General features: G+C 38.7%; 1 protein-coding gene across 1 annotated transcript in view; it reads left to right on the forward strand.

Moving 5' to 3' along the window:
* Positions 1 to 22,509, forward strand: part of ZC3H12B (zinc finger CCCH-type containing 12B) — a 668,231-nt gene that overhangs the window by 63,000 nt on the left and 582,722 nt on the right. The gene's annotated exons all lie outside the window — the stretch shown is intronic.

The following is a 22,509-nucleotide window of genomic DNA, read 5'->3' on the forward strand; positions in this document are numbered from 1 at the left end:
ATGGAGTTACATGGAGTTTGACATGACTTAGCGACTGAGCATATATGCATGATCCTATTACCATTTATTTTGTTGTTTTGGGTTTGTTTCTGTAGGCCTTTTCTTTCTCATGTTTTTCCTGTCTAGAGAAGTTCCTTTAGCATTTGTTTTAAAGCTGGTTTGGTGGTACTGAATTCTCTTACCTTTTGTTTACCTCTAAAAATGTTTGGTTTCTTCTTCAAATCTGCATGAGATCCTTAAATGTTGTTGCTGAACCATGAAAGACGCTGGGATTCTTGGCCTCTGGAGAAGAATTCAATCCGGGGCCAGTGACGAGGCTTGATCACTCAGAGCTTTTGTGTAATAAAGTTTTATTAAAGTATCAAAGAGATAGAGAAAGCTTCTGACATAGACATCGGAAGGGGGCAGAGAGAATGTCCTTCCTTTCCACAGTAATGCACGCCCATATCTTTTCACCTGGGTCCCTCTGGGCATTTTTCTCAGGTTGTTTATTTTTTGTGACAGCCATTACAAGGGCTTCTGCCTGTTCCTTTGTCTTTTTCTGCCTTTCTTTTCTTCATATTCCCTACCATAAAAGACTGTCTGAGCCAGTTGCAACAGACTATCTAAAGACTGATTTGGCCCATACGCCTGTTTTAATAGTTTATGGCACATATCTGGAGCCGACTGAGTGAGAAATCTATCTTTTAAGATCACTCTCCCCACTTCAATTTCGGGATCAATCTCAGTGAATCTGCGAAGGGCTTCTCTCAGCCTATCTAGGAATTTACCAGGAGCTTCCTTCTCCTCCTGTTCTATGTTTGCCAATTTAGCATAGTTTAAAGTCTTAGCATGTGCTTGCCTGAGTCCTTCAAGAATACATCTGACAAAATGACTCTGATCCCATCTTCCTTTCAGTTCAGTTCAGTCGCTCAGTCATGTCTGACTCGTTGCAACCCCATGAATTGCAGCACGCCAGGCCTCCCTATCCATCACCAACTCCCGGAGTTCACTCAAACTCATGTCCATTGAGTCGGTGATGCCATCTAGCCATCTCATCCTCTGTCGTCCCCTTTTCCTCCTGCCCCCATTCCCTCCCAGCATCAAAGTCTTCTCCAATAAGTCAACTCTTCGCATGAGGTGGCCAAAGTATTGGAGTTTCAGCTTTAGCATCAGTCCTTCCAATGAACACCCAGGACTGATTTCCTTTAGAATGTACTGGTTGGATCTCCCTGCAGTCCAAGGGACTCTCAAGAGTCTTCTCTAACACCACAGTTCAGAAGCATCTATTCTTCAGTGCTCATCTTTCTTCACAGTCCAACTCTCACATCCATACATGACCGCTGGAGAAACCATAGCCTTGACTAGATGGACTTTGTTGGCAAAGTAATGTCTCTGCTTTTTAATATGCAGTCTAGGTTGGTCATAACTTTCCTTCCAAGGAGTAAGTGTCTTTTAATTTCATGGCTGTAATCACCATCTGCAGTGACTTTGGAGCCCCCCAAAATAAAATCTGACACTGTTTTCACTGTTTCTCCATCTATTTGCCATAAAGTGATGGGACCAGATGCCATGATCTTCGTTTTCTGAATGTTGAGTTTTAAGCCAACTTTTTCACTCTCCTCTTTCACTTTCATCAAGAGGTTTTTTTTTTTAGTTCCTCTTCACTTTCTGCCATAAGGGTTGTGTCATCTGCATATCTGAGGTTGCTGATATTTCTCCCAGAAATCTTGATTCCAGCTTGTGCTTCTTCCAGCCCAGCATTTCTCATGATGTACTCTGCATATACGTTAAATAAGCATGGTGACAATATACAGCCTTGATGTACTCCTTTTCCTATTTGGAACCAGTCTGTTGTTCCATGTCCACTTCTAACTGTTGTTTCCTGACCTTCATATAGGTTTCTCAAGAGGCAGGTCAGGTGGTCTGGTATTCACCTCTCTTTCAGAATTTTCCACAGTTTATTGTGATCAACACAGTCAAAGGCTTTGGCATAGTCAATAAAGGAGAAATAGATGTTTTTCCTTTAGCTGTGTTATAGTCCCAATATGGTTCTATAGTTGGGACTGCCTGATTCCCAATGGGGAGGGCAGCTATCTCGTCCTTCCTCTTCTCTACTGATTAATTACCAAGCCATTCATCTTCCATAGGCAACTGCTTTCCTCAAAACTCGAGTTTTTGAGTTGGGAGTCCATGTTTGTCCCAAGATATATATCACGTCCTTCCAAGTAAGGTCATAAAGCAGAGTAATACCTTTAAAAGCTCTAATATATTTTTCTGGGTCCTGTAAATAGTCTACCAGATCCTCCTTGATTTTTTAAATTTCTTGATAAGAAAAGGGCTTATTAACTCTCAAAGACTGATTGTTTCTCCTGGTGGGTGCTTCATGAAGAGGCAACAGCTTGTGTGGATGTTCCTCAGCCTCTCTGTCTGCTCTTTGCATATGATCCCAGGGAAGATTGGAGAAACCTGCTTTCCTTTATCTCTTTGTCTCCTGTCTTCCATCTCATCCTGCATTTCACCCTTAGTTTTTGCAGTCTGAGCTTCTCTTACTTTGATTGTCTGAGTTTCTATTGAAACCAGGGTAGCCTGAGGTTGTACTGAGACATGGGTTGTTTGGACCTCTATGTAGGCAGTTTGAATCTCAGTTTGCGTTTTTACTGAGACCAAGGCCACTCTTCCTGGGAGGGGGGAAGACTTTCAGTTTGCTCTTTTTGGAGCCCCAGGTATGGGGGCAAAGTAGGACAGGAAGGAGCTGAAGGTTTTATACCCCAATCTGTACCCTTAGGACATAAGCCTGGCATATCTCGCAGAGAGAAAAAGGGCAACATATGTATGATACTTCTACCTATTTCCCTTCTTTTCTACAGAACCAGTCTAATTGTAAAAGATAATTATAATTAAGAGACCCTCCAACTGGCCACCACTCGCCATCCTCCAATGGATACCATGGCCATGCAGTGTCACACAAGAAGATCAGGTGTGTCTTCTTTAAGCTCTGGGGATCAAATCTATCCCCATTTTTCAGGATACGCTTCAAAGGAGTGAGGCTGGAATTGTTAGCTCCCATCTGTAAGAAAGAAAAAATGCAACCAGTGCCATCTTTCTACTGGAGGGGTCCCTCCCTGCTCTAGATAGGGGTATAGACAGACTTTACACCAAAGCTTTCCTTCCCTGGCTGGAGTTAGTTTGTCCCTTACTGACATAAAGCGCCATACTCATCCCTCCTGGTTCTGCCACTGGGGTGGGATGGAGATGCACCAGCGGTAGACTTGATGACATCCCAGATTGATGTCCAGTTCCTCACCATGAAAACCTTGCTTGCCTCTGATGCCACTTGGGGTACAATCAGAGTAACCTTCCAGAATGCCTTCCAAGCTAAGACCACTGGGGTAAACATTCGTCACCTGAGTGCCTGTGCCTGACCCTGAGTATATTCCTGACCACAATAAGATTGGCATGAAAATAAAACCAAGATGTTCCTTCTGAGCTTCACCACACCAGAATAAGCAGTACCAAAAGAGATGGTGAAAGGCTGGCCAGTGAGGAAAAAGTGATTTTTTCCTTGAGTTATTAGGACCAGCCCTTCCATTCATTCCCACAGATTACACAGAAAGAATGTCTAAGGAGTTTGGACAAAAGCCACTGGAAAGCCTCCTCTAATCCATTAAGAGCTAGTGTTATCAAAGGAAGAAGCCCATTGCACTTCCGATCTGAGTAACCTTTAACCTCAGAGATGCTCTTGAAGGTAGAGCTCCATCTGGCTTCTGAACTTTCGACTCCTAGTAAGGCTAGGTGCTTCCTGACTACCAATCCAAGTTTGGGACCTAAGCAACAGTACACAGTAACAGCATAGATCACAAGTCCCTTGAAAGTCTATGATCCTACACATTAGGCTAGTAGTTCTAATTCCTGGCAAGTTACAAAATGGTCAAAGAGATCAGAAAGTTTGACCAAGAAAGGAGAGTTCGGTCCACACGCTTTGCCCATTTCTGGCTGCTCCCTGAAGAAGACTTTGGGCGCCTCTTGGCATTGGCAGATTGGTATAATCCCCCGACAGGTTTCTGCCATAAGCCGTATGAGGTCACTGCAGAACCGCAGAGCAGGGCCCCTCACTTGCTTCTCACAGGGCGTGTCATTCATTCACACAAGTACACTGTAGAGTTAGTAAAGTACAGGAGAAAATCTGTTGGTACAACAAAGAACTAGAGCTCCAAGGATCCTTATCTTGTCCTGAAGAATCCCGGATGAGATCCCAAGATGAAAGGTTATTGCTAAACCACGAAAGACGATTGAATTCTTGGCCTCTGGAGGAGAAGAATTCAATCCAGGGCCAGTGACGAGGCTTGATCACTCAGAACTTTTGTGTAATAAAGTTTTATTAAAGTGTAAAAGAGATAGAGAAAGCTACTGACATAGGCATTAGAAGGGGGCAGAGAGAATGCCCCCCTGCTAGTCTTTAGCCAGATGTTATATAGCTACTAGCAGTCTGCTAATTAAAGACAGGAAATATCTCAAAACTCAGAATGGCACCAGGCCCCTCACCCACAACATGCATTTTGAGATAACATTGGCACCAGGTGAGTCATCCTGTGCCATAAAATGATTGACATGAATCTTGAAGAAAAGCAAATTTCCATATAAATACATATTACATTAACTTAGCTTAAGACAAACATTTCCATAAGGAAAAATGCATTGATTAGCTCAAGGTTTGAGAAAAGTTAAATTCAGGTGGAACCAGGTGTCATTATGGCAACACAGAATTTTAAGAGAAACCTCTTTTTAAATTTGTATAGAGAAGGGGAAAAAAATAGAACACTAGTTTGTTTCCTCCTGCCACTTAAGAGAGAGAAAAAAAAAATGTCTGAAACTTTCAGCCTATTTCCTCCATTTGGGGACCCCTGCCCTTCCTGCCTGTTGCCCTCTCAATCCTTGCTGGGTAGAGTAACCATGGTTGTAGGTGTTTTTCTTTTCTCACTTTAAGTATATGCGGCCACTCCCTTCTGGCCTGCAGAGTTTCTGTTGAAAGATCAGCTGTTAGCCTTACGGGGATCCTCTTGTATGTTTTTGTTGCTTTTCCCTTGCAGCTGTTAATATTTTTTATTTGTGTTTAATTTTCATTAGTTTGATTAATATGTGTCTTGGTGTATTTCTCTTTGGATTTATCATGTATGGGATGCTCTGAACTTCCTGGACTTGAGTGGCTATTACCTTTCCCATGTTAGGGAGATTTTCTACTATAATCTCTTCAAATATTTTCTCATACCCCTTCTTTTTCTCTTCTTCTTTTGGGACCCCTATAATTTGAATGTTGATGTGCTTAATGTTGTCCCAGCACTCTCTGAGACTGTTCTCATTTCTTTTCTATTTTTTCTCCTTTATTCTGTTCCACTTAAATTATTTCCACCATTCCATCTTCCAGCTCACTTACCCATCATTCTGCCTCAGGTATCTGCTATTGGTTCCTTTTAGTATATTTCTAATCTCAGTTATTGTGTTGTTTATTGCTGATTGTTAATTTCTTCTAGTTCTTTGTTAAACATTTCTTGTATATTCTTAATCCATGACTCCATTCTATTTATCTGTTCCTCCATTTTATTTTCTAGATTTTGGATCATTTTTACTATCATTACTCTGAATTCTTTTTCTGGTGGACTGCCTGTTTCCTCTTCATTTGTTTGGTCTTGTGGAGTTTTACCATGCTGCTTCATCTGCTGCATGTTTATGTATCTTTTCATTTTGCTTAATTTAATTCATTTTGTTTAATTTGTGTTTGGGGTTTTCTTTATGTAGACTGGAAGGTCATAGTTCTTCTTAATTGTGGAATCTTTCCCCTGTGGGTGGGGATGGGCCAGTGCCTTGTGAAGGTTTCCTGATTGGGGGGACTTATGTCTGTGTTCTGGTGAATAAAGCTGGATCTTGTCTCTCTGAAGGGCAATGCTGTGTTCAGTAATATAGTTTTGGGAGTTTCTATTGGCTTTGTTTGGCTTTGGACAGTCTGTCTCTACTAATGGGCAGGGTTATGTTCCTGTTTTACTGAAGGTTTGCCGTGAGGTATACTGGCCTTTGGGTGGGGGCTGGCCTCAGTGTTGAGATGAAAGCCTTTGAGAGCTCTGACCAATTAATGCTCCATTGGGTCGGGAGTTCTCTGGTGAGCCAAAGTCCTAGCCTCGGGTCTCCCACCTAAGAGATTCAGGCTTACTGTAGCACCAAGATGCCACAAGCCACAGCACAGAAGACAAAACCTCAAGACAGATGCTGAAATCAACATTCAACAGCCAAGAACACCCAAAGAAACTCACATACTGATGAAAAGGGTTGAATAAAAAGAAAATAAGAATAAAAACAGGAATCAAAAAGAAGAGAGCAATCAAGCCAATAAGTGAAAATGAAAGTCACTCAGTAGTGTCTTGGTGACCCCACAGAGTCCATGGAATTCTCCAGACCAGAATACTGGAGTGGGTAGGCTTTCCTTCTCTGGGGATCTTCCCAACCCAGGGGATCGAACCCAGGTCTCTAACAATGCAGGCAGATTCTTTACCAGCTGAGCCACTAGGGAAGCCCAAGAATACTGGAGTGGGTAGCCTATCACTCCTCCAGCAGATCTTCCCAACCCAGGAATCAAACTGGGGTCTCCTGCATTGCCGGTGGATTCTTTACCAGCTGAGCTACCAGGGAAGCAATCAAAACAATTAACCAACCATAGGTGCAAATGAATACTAAAAACTAGACTAGCAAAACTACAAAATGAAAAGTATGGAAAATATGAAATATAAATAAAGGGTACTATAAAGATAGGAAACATTAATATATTTAAAAAACAGTAAGTTATATTGAGATCCCCTGATGGCTCAGTGGTAAAGTGTCTACCTGCTATGCAAGAGACCTGGATTCAATCCCTGGGTTGGGAAGATCCCCTGGAGAAAGAAATGACAACACACTCCAGTATTCTTGCCTGGGAAATCCCATGGACAGAGGAGCCTGACAGGCTACAGTCTATGGGGTCACAAAAGAGTTGGACATAATTTAGTGACTAAACAACAACAGCAAAGTTAAAAAAAAATTAAAGGAATAATAAAGAACATTAGAACAATATGAAGAAAAATAACATAAAAAGAGAAACAAAAATATATATACAGAGAGTGATAGTAAGTAGAATGTCCTCCTGAGTCCTCTATTGTCTTCTCACACAGTGAGCACCAGCTAATCTGCCTACTCAGGAAGTCCTCCAATATTTCTATGAAGGTCTCTGCACATGCTCTAGGTGCTATAGGGTCAGCTCACACTTGGCTTTGGCAGTGCCAAATCAGCTTGCGTTTCTCCCTCTTGGATTGTAAACTATAGTTGCCTCTGTTTTCACCTCTCGTGCTCATGCTGCCTTTGGTGGTCACCAGGCATATTTACCTCTGGGGTCGGACAGTTTGCAGCCAGCTACCCTATCTAGCCTTACTTCAGCTTGTACTTGCTTTGAAATCCACAGTTGCCCCCAAAGTCCACACTCTCTGGCTAATTGGGGGGATTTAATCTGCTGCATCTGTGGCTACAGGTGTGAATTCCCTTCCTCTTTGCTTACACAGCCCCTGGTGCTCTGCTTTGGTTTTGGGCCCACCTCTACTTGTAAGCCGGAGAAGGCAATGGCACCCCACTCCAGTACTCTTGCCTCGAAAATCCCATGGATGGAGGAGCCTGGTGGGCTGCAGTCCATGGGGTCGCTAAGAGTCGGACACGACTGAGCGACTTCACTTTCACTTTTCATTTTCATGCATTGGAGAAGGACATGGCAACCCACTCCAGTGTTCTTGCCTGGAGAATCCCAGGAACGGGGGAGCCTGGTGGGCTGTCGTCTATGGGGTCGCACAGAGTAGGACACGACTGAAGCGACTTAGCAGCAGCAGCAGCAGCTACTTGTAAGCTGCCCTCTGGTGTCGGTTCCCCACCAAGACCAGAGCGGATGACTCCAGCAGCTTATTAGGGCTCACTTGTTCAGTTGGTAAAGAATCTGCCTGCAATGCAGGAGACCCTGGTTCAATTCCTGAGTCGGAAAGATCTGCTGGAGAAGGGATGGGCTACCCACTCCAGTATTCTTGGACTTCCCTAGTGGCTTAGCTGGTAAAGAATCTGCCTGCAGTGTGGGAGACCTGGGTTTGATCCCTGGGTTGGGAAGATTCCCTGGAGAAGGGAAAGGCTACCTACGCCAGTATTCTGGCCTAGAGAATTCCATGGACTTTATAGTCCATGGGGTTGCAAAGAGTTGGACATGACTGAGAGACTTTCACTTTCAAAGTTATAAAATATTAGCTATATTCCCTGTGCTATATATTACATCCTTGTAACTTATTTATTTTTTACCTAGTACTTTGTACCTCTTAATCTTCTTCTATATTTTGCCCCTCCCCCATCCCCCTCCTTAATAGTAACCACTAGTCTAAATGTTCAATGTATCTATGAATCTGTTCCTGTTTTTGTTATCTTCATTCTTTTTATTTTTTAGATTCAAGATGTAAGTGAAAACATCCAGTATTTGGCTTTGTCTGTCTGACTTACTTCACTAAGCAAAACACCATCCAGTATATATTACAGCTTCTTTATTCATTGGTTGATGGGCACTTAGATTATTTCTGTCCCTTAGCTGTTGTAAATAATGCTACTATGAACATTGGGATGCATATATCTTTTACAAGTAGTCATTTTGTTTCCTATTGATATATTCCCAAAAGTGGAATTGCTGGATCATATGGTAGTTGTATTTTTAATTTTTTGAGGAACGTGATTTTTTTTGAGGAATGCTGTTTTTCATAGTGGCTGTACAAATTTATATTCCTACCAACAGTGAACTAGGATTCACTTTCCCCCACATCCTTGTTAGCACTGGTTGTCTATTTTCTTTTTTATAATAGCCATTGTATCAGGTTTGGGGCAATATCTCATTGTGATTTTTTAAAAATTAATTTTCATTGAAGTATTAGTTGTACAGTTTTTTTGTGAGTTTCAGGTGTACAACAAAGTGAATCAGTTACACATACCTGTATATCTATATTTTTCAGATTATTTTCCCTTGTTGGTTATTTCAAAATGTTGAGTGTTGGGGTCTTTTAATGGACCTGGACCTGACGGTCCGGAGGCGATGATAAGAAAGTGAAAGAGATAGAAAGAGGCTGATACTCCCTGGTTTATGCAGAAAACCAATAAAGCCCTCGACACAGGACTTGTGTCTCTCACGAAGGCACCGGGCGCCCTCTCAAGGCGGGTGAAGGCACAGGGCACCTTCTAGAGAGAGTCTTAGAAGCCCGGGCAGGAGAGTGAGCAAGACGGGTCTCCGTGTTCCAAGAGAATCAGCGAAGGAGAGAGAGACAAAAAAAAAAAAAAAAAAAAAAAAAAAAAAAAAAGGAAAAAAAATCAGCCAAGGAGAGAGAGAGAGAGAAAGACAGACAGACGTGGGGACCCAAGTTCTGATGGAGCAAAGGTGCTTTATTAGCAGAAACGCAGGCTTATATATCTTTAGTAAGATGATTACTCAGCTATTACACAGGATGACATTTCATCAACAGCCACAATATGGATAGTCTAATACATACAAGGTCACTGACGCTGAAAAGAGTCACTGCATGTCTCATCCCATGACCTAAGTCCTGAGAACTCCATGCAGCTTTACTCATTCTTGGAATAGGAACTGATAAGGAACAGATAATCCTTGAGAAATAGAAAAACAAACAAACAAAAAAACAAACAAAAAACAAAAACATGCAGGAATCCTCCTGTTAAATGTTCCCTGAAAATTCCCCCTTATTTATTATATTTGTAAAAAGGGTCTTGATTAATTGAATTTGTTGTAAAGAGAATGTTTACTAAAGGAGACTGAGTCCTGTCTCACACAATGACCTCAGTTCCTGGGAGCAGCCTGCTGTTCCGCTTAAAAAAACAAAGGACTTGTGAGAAACAGCACTTAGGAATCCTCCTGTTAAACACTCCCTGATAATTCCCCCTTATTTATTTATAATATTTGTAAAAAGAGTTTTAAAATTAGAGTTTATTTAGTTTTAACAATCTTGGCATGAAGGCAATGGTAGATGACAAATATAATTGTTAGGACAATTACCAAAATTACAGTTTTAGACCCGATGTTGTGAGTAATGTTTTGAAACCATCTGTGTGGGTCTAGCCCAGATAATTGATCAGCTAGTTGTTCATGTAAAGTTTTTAAATTAGTGGAAGAGGGCAGATTATTAGAAAAGGTTTTAAATTTTTTTTGTAATAATTGTACATTTAGAGAGGCATTATTATGTATGTTTTGTAAATGAAATTTGATTTGTTTCTAGTTGTAAGCATTATTATTGAAATGAACAGGAGTAACACAAAATTGAGTAGAATTTTAATCACATTTTAGCATTATCTGTTTTGTACATCTATTAATTGATTTCTAACCCATTTGATGGCTGGTTTTAGTTTTCATATTTTATCTTGAATATCTTCATCTATCTGAGCCTAAGTGGCCTGTATAATATGGGCATCTTTAGTCTAATTTTGAATAAAATTATGTGTTTGAATTGAGGCTTGTAAAACAACACCAGTGACAGCAGCAGTGGCGTAAATAGCTATTAATTTCAAAATGTCAAAAATCAGCCATCTAATGAATTGTTTAGATCGCCAGAGCAATTTAGTAAGTAACCAGGAAGCCATGGGACGTTTTTCCCAGGGCTGCTGGCGATTTATTGGTAACCAGAGATTATGTTGAGATCAAAGAATCAAAAGGGAGTCATTTTTTAAGGAAATAGAGGAGTTAAGACAAGTATACAATTTACAATTTATGTAAGTTATAGAACATAAAGTCTTATCGAATTGCAAATTTCCTATAGCTATACCAAAAGGAAGTGGAACATCAGTTCAGTTCAGTTCAGTCACTCACACGTGTCTGACTCTTTGCAACCCCATGAATTGCAGTACACCAGGCCTCCCTGTCCATTACCAACTCCCAGAGTTCATTCAAACTCATGTCCATCGAGTCAGTGATGCCATCCAGCCATCTCATCCTCTGTCATCCCCTCTCCTCCTGCCCCCAATCCCTCCCAGCATCAGAGTCTTTTCTTTTCTAATGAGTCAACTCTTCACATGAGGTGGCCAAAGTATTGGAGTTTCAGCTTTAGCATCAATCAGTCCTTCCAAAGAACACCCAGGACTGATCTCCTTTAGAATGGACTGGTTGGATCTCCTTGTAGTCCAAGGGACTCGCAAGAGTCTTCTCCAACACCACAGTTCAAAAGCATCAATTCTTCGGTGCTCAGCTTTCTTCACAGTCCAACTCTCATATCCATACATGACTACTGGAAAAATCATAGCCCTGACTAGATGGAACTTTGTTGGCAAAGTAATGTCTCTGCTTTTGAATATGCTATCTAGGTTGGTCAAAACGTTCCTTCCAAGGAGTAAGCATCTTTTAATTTCATGGCTGAAGTCACCATCTGCAGTGATTTTTGGAGCCCCCCCAAAATAAAGTCTGACACTGTTTCCACTGTTTCCCCATCTATTTGCCATGAAGTGATGGGACTGGATGCCATGATCTTCGTTTTCTGAATGTTGAGCTTTAAGCCAACTTTTTCACTCTCCTCTTTCACTTTCATCAAGAGGTTTTTTAGTTCCTCTTCACTTTCTGCCATAAGGGTGGTGTCATTTGCATATCTGAGGTTATTGATATTTCTCCCAGCAATCTTGATTCCAGCTTGTGCTTCTTCCAGCCCAACGTTTCTCATGATGTACTCTGCATATAAGTTAAATAAGCATGGTGACAAATACAGCCTGGACATACTCCTTTTCCTATTGGGAACCAGTCTGTTGTTCTATGTCCAGTTCTAACTGTTGCTTCCTGACCTGCCTACAGGTTTCTCAAGAGGCAGGTCAGGTGGTCTGGTATTGTAGGCTTGTACAAAATATGATTGATTATGATGAAAGAAATAGTTTTTATGACTATGATTGGTCTCTGTGAAATGTCCAGTCTAAGTCCTAAGTTTTTCGGTGTTTGTAACAAGTTTTTAGATGTCTCATTGTTTAGACCCAATCTGTTTATCAAGGACGATTTGAGGACGACAGGGGGCCATTTCACCATCAAGTCACCCAAGGAGTCCTCTGTCATGGTAATGTTCTATTGTAGTATTAGTAACCTTTTATGTTATTTGAGTAACAATATCACACACAGTGTTGTTAATATCATTTGAGCAGTTAGATAAGCATATATTATGGGGTCTCCAAATAACAATTGTATGATTAGACATTAACATTATTTTTTCTGATTTGGCCTGACATTTGTCCCAATGAATAGTAATATATTTAAAGTTATTATTAGTAAACCCTTTGCATAGTGTTTTTTGTTCTTTTCTGAATTTTTTCTCTAAAGTTTCAGTAGTATAAACATGGTTTATGGACAAAGAAAGGGCAGTAAATAATCTAAGCAGTGTCTGAAAGTCTTCTTTTAGAGGCAGGGCGAAAGCCCAAGTTTGTCGGCTAACATTTATGTTTAATTTTCTTGGGCCCATATACAAAGGAAGGACTTTATAACCTAGAGAGATATTAATTAGTTTTTCTTTTTCTTTTTTTTTTTTAAGATGAGAGGGCTCCTCTAAGTTCCAAGGAGGGGGCATATGTGTTGAGTCATTAGTGGATACGATTGGTCTTATATCTGTCTATTTTATAACCTATAATAAAAAGGGGGGGTTAGGTACATAAGCCCATTAAGTGTGACCAATCAAGTCAGTCTGAGTGGGGGAAGCAAAAGCAAGCAAAGCAAGCATAGTGAAGAAAAATATTTTCAGGATTCTGAGACATTTCTTGTTGAGAAATCAGATTTTCAGCTTGATTAGTAAGGGTTTCTATCTGTCTCCATGTAGGGAGATCATAAGGTTGATGACGTTGAGTGTGGTGTTTTTTGGAAATTTTTAAAGTCGCCATGCTTGTATTGGAATTCTTTTTTTCCTGAGGTTTTTGTTGTATCGTTTTTAGTCTGAATGTTGGGGGCCCCCTTAGGTTGAATCTTTTGAAGAGGAAGTTATATGAATGCATTGGATCTATCTGGAGAAACAGAAGCATATCTCTTTCTCTGTAAGATTAGTTTTTAGATTTTTATAGATTAGTTAACCCGTTTTGATATCAAATGGGCAAAGGAAGGGAGATGTCTTTTAATGTTTTAAAACTTTTTTTTTTGTTTTTGTCAAAATATCTCTTTGTGGTAAGTTTAAAAAATTTTAAATAAATAAAGCTATCTTAACAATAGTTATAGAAAGAAAGGAAAACAACAATGATGAAAATATTTTTAGGAAATATTTTAGTCTAAAAGAAAAAAAAAATCATCTAGAAATCTGTTTGGGATTGGTATTTGGCTGTGGTTTTGAATTAATGGGTTGATTTTTTTTTTTTTTTTTTTTTGTAATTTAGTGTATACATTTTTTTTTGATATAAAGAGAAATGGGATCTGACTGTGTTTTAAGTGGTTTGTGTTATTTGGGGCAAAGGATTAGGAGTAAACACTCAAACATTTTTTTAAGTGAAATTATTGAAAAGCTGGTGCAAAACAACTTGATAAATGAAACGTTGTTCATATCCAAATATATTTGACCTTGTCCTTGGGAAAGAAGTACAGCCTGGTAGCTGTTGAATCTCTCTGTTTAGTGTGTCAAGTAAGATGATTATATTTTTAAGATAGACCTGAAAAGAAGGTGAATATTTTGTATTTTTGATAATCTTAGGAACAAATAACTTATTTGGCAAATGGTGTCTTTTTTTTAAATTTTTTTATGTATATCTTTTTATTTAATTTTTTATTTGTAGTTACAGTGTGTAATGTGTTTGTTTAATTATGTCTTGTGTTTGTGGATTATAAGGAATGTTTGTAATCTGTTTAATAGAGAATGAATGTAAAAGTTGTTTGACTTTGTTTAGAAATATAGTCAGGGCCATTGTCTGTTTTTATAGAATTAGGTGTTTTCATTATTGTAAGGTAAGTTGATAGGTAGGTTATAACATGTTCTGTAGTTTTACCTTGGAGAGGCGTGGCCCATATAAAAGAAGAATTTGTACTGATCAAGACATGTAAGATGGAAGAGGAATAAAGTTCAGGGTAATGGGTTAAATCTATTTGTCATAAATTTTTTTTATTTGTCATAAACCTTTTTTATATTTTTGTATTTATCTTTTTATTTGCCATATCTTATATGTTTTTATTAAAAGTATACATCTTATTTTTCTTTAGCAACTATGAAGTGTCTTGTATGTTAGTATTTTATAGATTGGTGAATACATTTATTATATCATATTATATATTATAATATATATTTATTAATATTCTAAAATCTCTTTAGTTTTTCTATAAGAAAAACTATTTGTAAGAGGAAGTTAATGTTCAGTAATTAATGTTTTAAAATCTTATTTCATTTGGAAATGACCTAGCTATTTAATAAACTTTTGTTATTTAGTTTAGTATACCTCCAGAAACTTAAGTTACCCCAATCCTAAGAGATTATTTTAGATTATAATAGTAGATTATTATATTAAAAGTATAATTATTTTAATAGAGTTTAAAAGTTTTCATCTCATTTATATATTTATATTTATTTATTTATTTATATTTATTTTTATTATTTTTTATTTTTTTATTTATTTTTTTATTTTGACATTCCAGATTTTTACTCTCATAAGCAAGTAATTTATTTTATATTTTTTATATTTATTTATTTATATATATATAATATATATATATTAAAAGTTACATTTTCGTTGACAAATTTAGTTTATCTTAAACCTAGGCATAATAAAAGTATTATATAATGTTGGTGATTTAAGACATGTCTTAATTAGATTAGCAAACAATTATATTTAAATTATATTTATATTTAAATAAACATTATATTTAATATTGAATATTTTTTAGTTTACGTGAACCTAAATTTAAATAGAGCTCATTAACTTCATATTATCCAAAAACAAAGACATACATTGAGACATAGATAGGCATAGTTTTTCACTTGAAATATCTTTTCCATTTTAAATTTGTTTTTTGTCACCAATTTTGTTTATGGCTGGAATCCCAGATAGAGTGGGTTGTGCATCTCAAGGACATGATAAAAGTTAACTTTAGGTTTTTTCTTAGACCTGTTTTGTTTTCCAGGCAGAATTGGAGCTTCAAAAAAGTATTTTAACAAGTTAACCTTTTCTTAACTGTATGTGTAAGAAGAATCAGTTTTGTAATTTCAAAAAAGATTTTATTTTAATCAGTTTTTTCTGGAGTCTAAAGAATACCATGGCCATTCAGTGTCAAAAATATCATTTCTCCTTTTTGTAGTTACAGTATATTATTAATGATATATGCATGAAGGAATTGTTGTCACATTGGATGTAAAGCCTTGGCTACAAAATTTTTGACAAATATTAGGATTGTTAAGTATATTTTGAGGTAATATAGTCTGTTGAAATATTTTATGAGGCCTGATATGATTAGGATAAGGGAGAGAGAAAGTGAATCTCTCCTAGTCTAAAGAGTGTAAAGGTATATTAAAAAGGCAATCTTGTAAGTCAGTAATAATAAAATGTCAATTTTGAGGAATAGTAATAGGTGATGGGATCTCTAGTTGTAATGTATCTATAGGTTTCATAGATTCATTAACTTTTTTAAGGTCTGTTAAGAGATACCATTTGCCAGATTTCTTTTTTATAATAAAAATAGGAAAGTTCTAAGGAGAGTAAGATTCCTCAATCTGTTTTAATTTTAATTGTGTGTCTATAAGTTTTTTAGTAGACTATAATTTATCTTTTGTAAGGGGCAATTGCTGTGTCCAAATAGGCTTGTCATTCTTCCAAGTTATTTTAATAATTGTTTTGTTTGTTAAATGAGCAGTGGCCCTTAGGAAAAATATGAGATATATGTCTGAGCTTGCCATTGTATAAGTAAGTCTCTTTCTATTAGATTAAGGGGTATATTTATCACATAAGGTCTTAATGTTGTATGTTGGCCTTTTTGTCCTTCATATGGGTAGATCTAAACATTTTGATAAATTTTTTGTACTTTGGCTTGAGAAATTTTTGCAATTTGGCAAGAGACCTTTTGTATAGGCCAGGATTTGGGCCATAAGTGTTTGGAAATAATAGTAATACTAGATCCAGTGTTGAGGAGACCAGAAAATCTTTTATTATTAATTTTGATATTTATATTTGGTCAGGCATATTCAGATACCAATGATGTCCATAAGGATTGTTTTTGATCTGTACTGTTAAATCTGTCTGTCCATACATTATTAGAGGAGTTAATAGAAATGTAAGGCAAAAGAAGTAATTGAGCAATTTTGTCCACCTTTTTGATTGTTGTAGAATCTGAGATGACATCATAATTTGAATTTCTCCTTTATAATTTGAATCAATTATTCCAGGGTGAACAGTAATTCCTTTAGAAGCCAAACTAGATCGGCCAAATAAAAGATTGAAGGTTTTTGGGGAAAGGGGTCCAAAAAAGTCCGGTAGGTACTCTAGAAGGGACTGCTTAAGGGTAAAGGAAAAAAATCATCTAGGGCTGGTATATTAACGGTAGCATTGCCGGATGTTGAGGGTTTGAGAGAAAAGATAGAATTTGCCCTTGGTTTTTGTTGTAGGGGACCTGGGGGTCCCCTGTTTGGAGTTCCCTGGAATAGGTTTTCCATCAATATCAATTTTAAATTTAAAATCTTTGACCCAGAGTATTCCTCTATGGCAGTGAGGGCGAATTCTTGGAGGGTTTTATTAGCCTTCTTAGGGTAGTCTCCTTTTAAATAGTTTTTATCTCCACATGTAAAGCATCCTTCATTTTTCTTTTTAAAGGCAGTAGCCATTGTTTCAGGTAGCATTTGCATCTTTTCAGTTTCTGATCCTAGATTGTGACAAGCTTTAAATAATCAATAATAGGCCCAGTCTCATGAACTGAAGCAATAGTTCTTTGACTTTCCTGATTTTTACTCTCATAAGCAAGTAATTTTTCTAGCTGTTTCTTTTTTTTTTTTTTTGATTACAGTATGGAAAATAATAGTTTCTAATCTAGCAACAACAAAAAAATAGCATAACTTTCATTCAGTACAGTTCAGTCGCTCAGTCATGTCCGACTCTTTGCGACCCCATGAATTGCAGCACGCCAGGCCTCCCTGTCCATCACCAAATCCCAGAGTTCACTCAAACTCATGTCCATCGAGTCAGTGATGACATCCAGCCATCTCATCCTCTGTCGTCCCCCTCTCCTCCTGCCCCAATCCCTGCCAGCATCAGAGTCTTTACCAACGTGTCAACACTTCGCATGAGGTGGCCAAAGTACTGGAGTTTCAGCTTTAGCATCATTCCTTCCAAAGTAATTCCAGGGCTGATCTCCTTTAGAATGGGCTGGTTGGATCTCCTTGAAGTCCAAGGGACTCACAAGAGTCTTCTGCAACACCAGTTCAAAAACATCCATTCTTCAGCACTCATCTTTCTTCACAGTCCAACTCTCACATCCATACATGACTACTGGAAAAACCAGAGCCTTGACTAGACGGACTTTTGTTGGCAAAGTAATGTCTCTGCTTTTGAATATGCTATCTAGGCCGGTCATAACTTTCCTTGCAAGGAGTAAGCATCTTTTAATTTCATGGCTGCAATCACCATCTGCAGTGATTTTAGAGGCCCCCAAAATAAAGTCTGACACTGTTTCTACTGTTTCCCCATCCATTTGCCATGAAGCGATGGGGCCAGATGCCATGATCTTAGTTTTCTGAATGCTGAGCTTTAAGCCAACATTTTCCCGCTCCACTTTCACTTTCATCAAGAGGCTTTTTAGTTCCTCTACACTTTCTGCCATAAGGGTGGGATCATCTGCATATCTGAGGTTATTGAAATTTCTCCCAGCAATCTTGATTCCAGCTTGTGCTTTTTCCAACCCAGCATTTCTCATGATGTACACTGCATCTAAATTAAATAAGCAGGGTGACAATATTCAGCCTTGATGTACTCCTTTTCTTATTTGGAACCAGTCTGTTGTTCCATGTCCAGTTCGAACTGTTGCTTCCTGACCTGCCTATAGGTTTCTCAAGAGGCAGGTCAGGTGGTCTGGTATTCCAATCTCTTTCAGAATTTTCCACAGTTTATTGTGATTCATACAGTCAAAGGCCTTGGCATAGTCAATGAAGCAGAAATAGATGTTTTTCTGGAACTCTCTTGCTTTTTCCATGATCCAGCGGATGTTGGCAATTTGATCTCTGGTTTCTCTGCCATTTCTAAAACCAGCTTGAACATCAGGAAGTTCACGGTTCACATATTGCTAAAGTCTGACTTGGAGAATTTTGAGCATTACTTTACTAGCATGTGAGATGAGCGCAATTGTGCGGTACTTTGAGCATTCTTGGCATTGCCTTTATTTGGAATTGGAATGAAAACTGACCTTTTACAGTCCTGTGGCCAGTGCTGAGTTTTCCAAATTTGCTGGCATATTGAGTGCAGCACTTTCACAGCATCATCTTTCAGGATTTGAAATAGCTCACCTGGAATTCCATCACCTCCTCTAGCTTTGTTCAAAGTGATGCTTTCTAAGGTCCACTTGACTTCCCATTCCAGGATGTCTGGCTCTAGGTGAGTGATCACACCACTGTGATTATCTTGGTCATGAAGATCTTTTTTTGTACAGTTCTTCTATGTATTCTTGCCACCTCTTCTTAATATCATATGCTTCTGTTAGGTCCATACCGTTTCTGTCATTTATTGAGCCCATCTTTGCATGAAATGTTCCCTTGGTATCTCTAATTTTCTTGAAGAGATCTCTAGTCTTTCCCATTCTATTGTTTTCCTCTATTTCTTTGCATTGATCGCTGAGGAAGGCTTTCTTATCTCTTCTTGCTATTCTTTGGAACTCTGCATTCAGTTGCTTATATCTTTCCTTTTCTCCTTTGCTTTTTGCTTCTCTTCTTTTCACAGCTATTTGTAAGGTCTTCCCAGACAGCCATTTTGCTTTTTTGCATTTCTTTTCCCTGTGGATGGTCTTTATCCCTGTCTCCTGTACAATGTCACAAACCTCCGCATAGTTCATCAGGCACTCTATCTATCAGATCTAGTCCCTTAAATCTATTTCTCACTTCCACTGTATAATCATAAGGGATTTGATTTAGGTCATACCTGAAGGGTCTAGTGGTTTTCCCTACTTTCTTCAATTTCAGTCTGAATTTTCCAATAAGGAGTTCATGATCTGAGCCACAGGCAGCTCCTGGTCTTGTTTTTGCTGACTGTATAGAGCTTCTCCATCTTTGGCTGCAAAGAATGTAATCAATCTGATTTCAGAGTTGACCATCTGGTGGTGTCTATGTGTAGAATCTTCTCTTGTGTTGTTGGAAAAGGGTGTTTGCAATGACCAGTGCGTTCTCTTGGCAAAACTCTATTAGCCTTTGCCCTGCTTCATTCCGTATACCAAGGCCATATTTGCCTGTTACTCCAGGTGTTTCTTGACTTCTTACTTTGGCATTGCAGTCCCCTATAATGAAAAGGACATCTTTTTTGAGTGTTAGTTCTAAAAGATCTTGTAGATCTTCATATAACCATTCGACTTCAGCTTCTTCAGCATTACTGATTGGGGCATAACTTGAATTACTGTGACATTGAATGGTTTGCCTTGGAAATGAACAGAGATAATTCTGTCGTTTTTGAGATTGCATCCAAGTACTGCATTTCGGGCTCTTTTGTTGACCATGATGGCTACTCCATTTCTTCTAAGGCATTCCTGCCCGCAGTAGTAGATATAATTATCTGAGTTAAATTCACCCATTCCAATCCATTTTAGTTTGCTGATTCCTAGAACGTTGACGTTCACTCTTGGCGTCTCCTGTTTGACTACTTCTAATTTGCCTTGATTCATGGACCTAACATTCCAGGTTCCTATGCAATATTGCTCTTTACAGCATTGGACCTTGCTTCTATCACCAATCACATCCACAACTGGGTATTGTTTTTGCTTTGCTCCATTCCTTCATTCTTCCTCGAGTTATTTCTCCACTGATCTCCAGTAGCATATTGGGCACCTACCGACCTGGGGAGTTCCTCTCCAACAAAGGAGAGACTTTTGGAGTTGTGCCTGTTGGCAGGAGGAGCATTTGGAGCAGCCGGTGCAGGGCTAGTAAGAAAATTTTGAAATATTTTATGTTGTTTTAATTGGGCCTTTTGTAAAGTTTCATCATCTAATTTATATTCATGCGATAAGTGTTCTGTCTGTTGTTGAATATTAGGAGGGCTAGAGTTTACCTTGAAATGGTCAGAAATCAACTGGAATTTTTTTTTTTTTTTGCTTGGTGGCTCATTTAACATTGTCTTTGACCTGGTGCCAAATTTCTAAATCAAAACTGCCTTTATCAGGAAACCAAGGATTACATTTAAACATTGTTTGAAAGCAAGGCTGTAGTCATTGGCACGCAACCAAAAGTCCCTGAGATTTAAACAAATTGTGAAGTAACATAGAGAAATGATGAGGCTTTCCAGCCGTTTGACCCATGTCTTAGTACTTACCGACCTCAATAGGTCCCAAGTCCCTGTGACCGAAATGCCATGTATACCAGAGTCCCTGTTTGGGCACCACTTATTGGGGTCCTTTAATGGACCAGGACTTGGCGGTCTGGAGGCAATGATAAAGAGAGAGAGAGAAGCTGATACTCCCTGGTTTATGCAGAAAACCACTAAAGCACTCGACACAGGACTTGCATCTCTCACGAAGGCACCGGGCGCCCTCTCGAGGCGGGTGAAGGCACAGGGCACCTTCTCAAGACAGTCTTAGAAGCCCAGGCAGGAGAGTGAGCAAGATGGGTCTCTGCACTCCAAAGAATCAGCTGAGGAGAGAGAGAGAGAGAGAGATAAAGAGAGAAAGACACGGGGACCCAAGCTCTGATGGAGCAAAGGTTCTTTATCAGCAGAAATGCAGGCTTATATATCCTTAGTAAGATGATTACTCAGCTATTACACAGGATGAAATTTTATCGGTAGCCACAATATGGATAGTCTAATACATACAAGGTCACTGACACTGAAAAGAGTCACTGCATGTCTCATCCCATGACCTCAGTCCTGAAAACTACATGCAGCTTTACTCATTCCTGGAATAAGAACTGATAAGAAACAGAAAATCCTTGAAAAATAAAAAACAGCATGCAGGAATCCTCCTGTTAAATGTTCCCTGACAATTGAGTATAGTTTCCTTTGCTATGCAGGAGATAAGTGGGGGTTATCTGTTTCATATGTAATAGTGTTTATGTTAATCCCAAACTCCAAATTTATCCTCCTCTCACTTCCCCTTTGGTAAACCACAAGTCTGTCTTCTATGTCTGTGGATCTGTTTCTATCTTGAATATAAGTTCATTGGTATCATTTTTTTTTAAGATTCCATATATAAGTGATAGCACATGATATTTGTCTCTATATTGCTCACTTCATTTAGCATAATAATCTTTAGGTTCATCCATGTTGCAGAATATGGGATTCACTTCAGTTCAGTTGCTCAGTTGTGTCCAACTCTGCAACCCCATGAACTGCAGCACACCAGGCTTCTCTGTCTATCACCAACTCCTGGAGCTTGCTCAAACTCATGTCCATTGAGTCAGTGATGCCATCCAACCATCTCATCCTCTGTGATCCCCTTTTCCTCCTGCTTTTCAGTCTTTTACAGTGTCAGGGTCTTTTCCAATAGTCAGTTCTTCGCATTAGGTGGCCAAAGTATCAGAGCTTCAGCTTCAGCATCAGTCCTTCCCATGAATTTTCAGGACTGACTTCCTTTAGGATTGACAGATTTGATGTCCTAGCAGTCCAAAGGACTCTCAAGAGTCTTCTCCAACACCACAGTTCAAAAGCATCAGTTCTTTGGTACACAGCTTTCTGTATGGTCCAGTTCTCACATCCACACATGACTACTGGAAAAAAACATAGGTTGACTAGACAGACCTTTCATGATAGGGGACTGAAATGCAAAAATAGATACTCAAAATATACCCAGAGTAACAGGCAAATTAGGCCTTGGAGTACAAAACCAAGCAGGGCAAACATTAACAGAGGTTTGCCAAGAGAACACACTAGTCATAGCAAACAATCTCTTCTAGAAACGTAAGAGCCGACTCTACACATGGACATCACCAGATGGTCAATACCTACATCAGATTGATTATATTCTTTGCAGCCAGAGATGGAGAAGCTCCATACAGTCAACAGAAACAAGTAAACAAGACCAGGAGCTGACTCTGGCTCAGATCATGAACTCCTTTATTGCAAAATTCAGACTTAAATCAAAGAAAGTAGAGAAAACCACTAGGCAATTCAGGTATGACCCAAATTAAATCACTTAAGATGATACAGTGGTAGTGACAAATAGATTTAAGGGATTAGATTTGATAGACAGAGTGCCTGAAGAACTATGGATGAAGGCTCATAATACTGTACAGGAAGTGAAAGTGAAAGTCGCCCAGTCGTGTCTGACTCTTTGTGACCCCATGGACTACACAGTCAATGGAATTCTCCAGGCTAGAATACTGGAGTGCA

Source organism: Bubalus bubalis, chromosome X (genome assembly GCF_019923935.1).
Source record: "Bubalus bubalis isolate 160015118507 breed Murrah chromosome X, NDDB_SH_1, whole genome shotgun sequence".
NCBI classification, from domain to species: domain Eukaryota; kingdom Metazoa; phylum Chordata; class Mammalia; order Artiodactyla; family Bovidae; genus Bubalus; species Bubalus bubalis.